The following is a 7,450-nucleotide window of genomic DNA, read 5'->3' as shown; positions in this document are numbered from 1 at the left end:
GATCGCCCAGCTTGGAAGTGACTGAGGCCAGATTTGAAACGAGGCTGGTCCTGGCTCTCAATCAGCTGAGCCACTAGCTGCCCCAGGGAAGAGATCTGAGGCAGACCAATTCAGAAGTTATGGAAATAGTCTGGGCAAAAAGTGATTGGTCCCAATGGGTGAGTGAAGGGAATAGCCTGGATTTAAATGATGCTATGTGGGTGAAACTGACAAGATTTGGCAACTGACTAGAAATGGGAGCTGGACATCTAGGTGGCCCACTGGACAGAGAACCTGAACTGGAGTCAGGAAGACCTGAGCTCAAATATGGCCTCAGATACTTCCTAGCTGTGTGACCTTGGGCAAGTCGCTTAATCCTCTTTGCCTCAGTTTCCTTGGCTATAAAGTGATCTGGAGAAGGAAATGGCAAACTGTTCTAGTATCTTTGTCAAGAAAACCCCAAATGGGGTCATGAAGAGCCAGACATGACTGAAACAACTGAACAACAATAAGAAGTTATGGAAATAGAGACAGAGAAAGAGTGAGGAATCAGGATGACTCCAAAAGTTTCAAACCTAGAAGGAGGGCAGTATGGTTGACAGAAATAGAGAAGTTCAGAAGAAGGATGATTTGAGGGGGAAATAAAGAATTAGTAGTGATACATCATATCAGCAGAGTGCTTCTGAGATTTATAACTAATAGCTGGGAGAATAGGAGAGCAGACTAGATCTGGCCAGAAAACAGGATGCAAAAAAATTCCATCATATTCTGGAAAGGAAAAGAAGATAACAGTTTCTGAAAAAATCCCCTAGCTTCCAGTTGAAGAGGAATTTGAAGGCTGATTTGACAAAACAAACTATCACCCACATGTAAGAAGAGTAGAATTCTTCTTAGAGAATCTGTGCAATGGAAAAGTACTAAGCTCTGATGAAGTATATAGATGGCAGAGGATAGATTGATTAGAACTAGAATGTGAGGATTCAAGAGCCCCTAAGCTCCCTTCTTCAAAATACCAAATGAATCATGCAACCAAAGGGATAGTGTTATTGAACTTTTAGAACCTGTGCTAATTTTATTGACCGTTAGTTCTTTGTTTCGATTTTTGGTGGGGAGTTCCAGAAGCAGCAAGTGGAGTAGTAGTTATATAACTTGATGCTTCTCATTTGTGAATAGGACTGCAACCAACAATGCCTTCCTTGGAGTTTTGACCTGAAACTATTCCTTTTTGTTCTTCTATCTCAAGCATTTAGTATATTATCTTGCATGCAGTAGGAACTTAATCAATGCATGGTGGATTGAATTGGACGAGGCATATGTTTTTACAGTTTAGAATCTTTCCTTATTAATTTTCTTTTTCTTTTTTTTAAACCCCTACCTTCCATCTTAGAATCAATACTGTGTATTGATTCTAAGGCAGGAGAGTACTAAGGACTAGGCACTGGCAGATAGGTGACTTCCCCAGGGTCACCCAATTAGGAAGTGTCTGAGGTTGGATTTGAATCCAGAACCTCCCATATCTGAGCTTGACTCTCTATCCACTATCTCAAAACAATAATTTATTAAGCACTTACTTTATATCAGACATTGTGTGAAGCTCTGGAGATAAAAGAAAGGCATAAAATAGTATCTGAGGTCAAATTTGACCCAGGACCTCCCTTCTCCAGGCCTGACTTTCTATATATTGAGCTACTCTTATGTCCCCTTTTCTTATTAATTTCCCAAAATTAATTGAGACTTTCTGAATTTATGGTAGGGTTTAAATATGATGAACTTATAATGTTACTGATCACAGGCAACATTATACAAAATATATCTATAATTATTCTCTAGTCCTAGATGGAGGGGAACTTGGGGCCCCTCAATTTTTAAATATATATACACATGTATATATATGTATATAAATAAATATGAATATTTAAATAGAAATGGTTTCCTTTGTAATCCTATGTATTTTATTTTATGCTTTTAAAAGCATTATTCTAAGAAGGGATCAAAGGTTTCACCAGACTACAAAAGGGGTTCATCATACAAAAGAGGTGAAGAACTCCTCTTCTGGGCTGAATTGAAGAGCCTGGGGCAGCTCCAGAACCCCTGTTCTAACCTGAATTGAAGATGATGCAGCTGCTCCAGATAGGATGGATTCTGACTCCTAGGGTCCTTACTGATTTCTTACTGACCATTGGAAATAGGTTGATGAACTTCTCTTTATTAATTCCCTTTTCTTCACAGCTTTTAGTACTTCTCAGAGACCATTTTCACTAAGTTCAGTAGTAGCACTACTTTTGAACAGAACCACATAAAATATGTTGCTTGTGACAAGTGCTGGGAAATGGAAGAGAGAGGAGAAGTAACGATGATAAAAACATGAGTAGATAATTAAACTCAGACAGCCCATCACATAAGGACTGAAATGACGACCGGGAAGCAATTACTCTAACTAAGAAATCATATTACTGGAATGGTTTAGGGAGAAAAAAACCCTCTAGTTCATCCTTCTGCCCAGATAAACATCACTGGCAAGGGAGAGGGAATTTGTCAGTGTTATCAGCAAAATAAAAATAGCTTTGTAGATTAAGGTGGAGGGGTCCTAATGTTAGTGACAACAACAATTGCACTCACATGAATGCAAATGCTTTCTAATGACTTACCACTATCTCTTAGTAGCCTTGAGAAATAGGTAGGTGACAATGCTATTACTTCTATTTTCCAGTGGAAAAAATGTGGCAAACCAAGGGTAATGTTCTTCTCTAAGGACTCTGAGCCTCTTGCAGCCCAAACATCCATGAGAGTGGTTGAAAGAAGGATCAATGAGCAAGGGACACAGCCCAATAGAATTAAAAATTTTTCATGAGATAATTCCCCTAAGAGTTTTTTTTTTAATGGAGACCAATCATTCTTTATTCCTCCCACCTCCTATTCAATGCCAGCAAAATGACAGGATGAGCATTTCTTGAAAAGAAGAGATTAATCTTCCTGTGAGGTCAGTTTCAGAAATTAATTTCTCGTGGAGTTTTAGTCATAGGATTATGGGATCACCAATTTAAAGTTGGAAGAGACCTCGGAGACCTAGAGAGTGCAAGCAATTTGGCTATGGTCACACAACCAGTAAGCATCCACGGCAGGGTTTGATTATAGTTCTTCCTGATTCCAAAGCAAATACTCTAGCTACTATAGTACATTACTTCAACATATGTCAAAATACAATTATATGGACAGAAGGGATGATGGTGAGTATAGGGCCAAAGGTTTTTTTTTTGAGGGGAGGAGATAGTGTTAAAGGGTCAGAGTCTGCTCTAACTTTAACTGGCCTTTGGAATTTCCCTTCATTTCCCAGTAGTAAAGCATTGGCTTGGTCCAGTATCACAAGTTAAAGACTCTTTACTTAGCCGAGCTCTCTTCAGAGATTCATATGATCACAAGATCATCACAATGAATGTTAATGATGACAATAATAATGATTATAGTAAATCACTGTATGAATGACCTTTTCTCAGTCTTTCAATGCCTTTTGATGCTTTTTTGGAAGGAAATTTTTATGCTGTCCAGGCATGCCAAGAAGCCTTACTCATTTCTTGATCTCAAACCACATTTTCCAACATATTTTTCATCATTCTCCTCATGTCCATTTTTTCATGAAAATCACTGACAATCAAAATATCTGTTGACTTAATTGAGATAATCTTGTCAAATTATTCATAGAATTTCTCTTTTTCCTCTTTCTTTACATCCAATATTGACATGTGAACTGCAATTATCTTCATTGTGGTCTGTTGCTTGAGCATTGCAAGGCAAGATGATCAGGTGTCTCATGAAACAACAATTCTCGATGCCTTTGGGGACTTGATAAAACTAAATTTGCCAACTTTTTTTGCTTCTCTGAGGAGAACCTGTGAACCACCTTTTGATTCAGCTACAACTTCTCCATGTCTGATGGTTTCATTTAGAGAAAATTTCAATATAGATGTGATTCAGTTGTTCTAGCAATGAGACAGCATGGTATAATAGCTGCAGAGCTTGGCTCCAAATCTGGAAGCTCGGCTTCAAGTCCTACTTCTGGAATATCTATGCTGTATGATCCTGGACAAGCCACCTAATCTCTTGTCAAATGTCTAAGATATACATTTCAGAGCAGGTGCTAATCTTTATTAATAGAGAGAATTTCTTCATCTGTAATTTCCCTATAATGATAAAATAATCTATCAAAATTATAATGAGTACTACTCCATAATTGCTCAAAATTATTACCAATATGTGGATGTATGTATTTGCAATCTGCACATGAGTTTAAAATCATTCCTTTCTTTTTCCAAGAGCACACTATTGAAAGTAGAAAATTATTACATGTTTGAAGAGGAATGGAAAGTGGGAAGAAAGAAGAGAGGAAGGATGGTAGAAGGAAGGGGGGGGCAGGGAAAGAAAGTAGGGAGGGAGAAGAGTTGAAAAATGGTTCACCAACCCAAAAAACTATCATTGTAAGCTATATTGCCACATGGCCATTAACTGTCCTCCACTTCCAGTTGCCAGTCCCACTTTGGGGACCCTCAGAAAAAAAAGGACAGTCAATGAGTTCTCCAGGTTGCCACTGAAGAGAAACCCAAGGGAATCTGGAATTCTGTGACAACAATTTCAGGTATGGGTGGATTTGGTCATCTTCTCTGTTGGGTCACTTTAACAAATTCATGCAAGCCAGCAGCTTTACAATCCTTCCTTTACCTTTTTATTAACTAATAGTTTTCACTGTGATTATCACCTCAGGGGTCTGATCTAATCCTGTCAGTGCCCATCTGATTACACATAATGCATGGAAGATAATAAAACCAACCAGATTACCCCCTAGTAGGATTGAGAGGACATACAAGAGAATACATACAAGAAGGTTGTTGAAATGCCTTCAGTGTGATTGATTTCATTGATTTCAGTCTTTTTCCCAGGGTTAGGTGGGCCTGATGTGTACCAATGCAGAATTTAATAGAATTTGTGATCCAGCAGCTCCATCTATAAATATTATGGTTGGGAACATTTGTCTACTTTGGATTGCCTAGAATTGCTTTTGAATAAGCAATCAGTCCATGTACCAGCATTTGCTGAGCATCTACAGAAGGGCAGGGCATTGTCTATAGACAATTAAAAAGCAGATGTGAATAGTAAGCCCACCACTGAAGAAAAAGCACTTGTAGTTCTTTTTTTAGAAATAAAACAATAAACATGTTCTAGTTGCAGAGAATCCTTGTCTGAGATGTGAAATAAAAAAAACAAAACAAGGATCATAAACAGAGCTTAATTGGGTTATGTTGAAAGGACAAAACTCTTCAGGCCTAATTGTCAATTTAACCTGTTACTGGAGCAGGTCATTTGAAGTGCTTAATTTGAAATGAAATATTAAAGCAAGGCAAGAACTTTAAAGATCAGATAGCAAATGAAACTATCTTTACTGAATATTCAACAAAGAAGTAATATTCAACAAAGAAGTAACATGAAATAGTAGAATGAATACTGGAATGAGAAATAATAATGTCTGTCTTTTGGTTACAGCTTTGCCAAAAACTGAGTGACTGTGGATAAGTCACTGACTTCACTGAGCTTCTGTTTCCTCATTTGTAAGTTAAACAGTATGTTCCAAAAAACACTTACTGAGTTCCTTTCGTATGAAAAGCATGACTTCAAAATGAAGGTGTTGGACTAGATCATCTTCAAAATCCCTTTCATCTCTAAAATTATAGACTTTACAGTTGTAGGGGGAAACCTATTTCCTCATACCAAACAGTTTATCATAGAAAGTTACTGTATCAACTGATGATGTCTAAAATATAGCTCATGGTTTGGACACATTAACAAAGGAAATAATAACTGTTTGGGGGCAGCTGGGTAGCTCAGTGGATTGAGAGTCAGGCCTAGAGACGGGAGGTCCTAGGTTCAAATCCAGCCTCAGACACTTCCTAGCTATGTGACCCTGGGCAAGTCACTTGACTCCCATTGCCAACCCTTACCGCTCTTCTACCTAAGAGCCAATGCACAGAAATTAAGGGTTTAAAAAAAGAAATAATAACTGTTTAAGTTTCATGTCAAAGATTTCACTACTATAAGTGATCCAGATTATTTTTAGGGAGCATTGGTATTTTATCCCCAGGCTCTACCCAGAGATTGGAAATCTCTCTGCTGGACAGCTTAGTTCCTGACTCTCACTCTCTACCTAGCAGCACATAACCACATTCTTCCTAAAGAAAATTTATTAAAAGTGAAGGATAGAAGGCAGTGAGGTAGCTCAGTGGATTGGAAGCCAGGTTTAGAGAAGGGAAGTCCTATGTTCAAATATGACATTCTGCTTCCAAATTATGTGACCCTGGCCAAGTCACTTAACCTCTATTGTCTAGCCCTTACTGTTCTTCTGACTTGAAACGAATATACAGTATTGATTTTAAGATGGAAAGGTAAAGGTTAAAAAAATAGAAGAATTCAGTAGCATTGTATACTACATGAAAAATAAAATAGAATGTCCCCCAAACCCTTAACAGTCTATACAGAGTATTTTCAGTGATCATGTAAAATTCTTGCCTTATTTTGACTCTCTATTTGTCCCTATTGCCTCCTACTAAAGGGAGAGGAGCAACAATTCTACTAATCTAGGCAAGGTCGGTAAGATCCCTAGATTTCCCTAAAAAAGGAAAAACAAGATTATTTGGTCCGGAGGACTAAGACTTTAACTGTTGATATAGCTTCCAGGTTGCTCAGGGAATAAAAGCATAGCACATGAATTGTTGGCACGCTCCTCAGATTTGATGGATATTCCACTACTGTGTGTCAACATATTCTTTGTACTCAGTGCAACACCTTGGCCATGAGGAGGTGAAGGAAACTGTTCTCCAGTGAACCAGCACTAGATCTTTTCTGAATATCCTTTCCATGTCATTATCTCATTTCCTTCTAGTCCCAAGCTTGAACCACCAGATCAACTTAAGCCATTCTTGGCACAGATCAATTGGTGATTTCCAGCTTGTCTTCCAATGTTCTATACTCTCTAATATGAAAGGACTCTTTTTCTATCTCAATCACTGTCAGTTACCCTCAGTTTAGCTTTCCAGTCCTGAGAATGTCCTTTCCAGTTGCCCTAACACCATTAGATAACTTAGCTGGAGTTAAAGGTCACATGGCAGCAGAAGTCATATTTCCTCTTCTAGCCACAATTTCTCCCCCAGAAATGCATCTCAAACCCTTACTCCACCAGGAGACTATTGAAATCATCTTGGGTGAAGCATGGCTCTCTAACTAATAAAAAATGCCCTATACTGCAACAATAATATTTGAAATCATAGGACCACAGTACTTGAAACTGGAGAGGAACTTAGAGATCATCTTGTCCATATCATCATTTTGTATATGAGAAAACTGAATTTCAGAGAAGTGAAAACACTTGTCCAAGATCATATAGGCATTTCTAGAAGTGATGTTTAGAGTTTAGCAAAAAACTACTAGT

Source organism: Gracilinanus agilis, chromosome 3 (assembly GCF_016433145.1).
Source record: "Gracilinanus agilis isolate LMUSP501 chromosome 3, AgileGrace, whole genome shotgun sequence".
Classification (NCBI taxonomy): Eukaryota; Metazoa; Chordata; class Mammalia; order Didelphimorphia; family Didelphidae; genus Gracilinanus; species Gracilinanus agilis.
The sequence above is the reverse complement of the archived record's forward strand: the minus strand, read 5'-3'. Positions refer to the sequence as shown.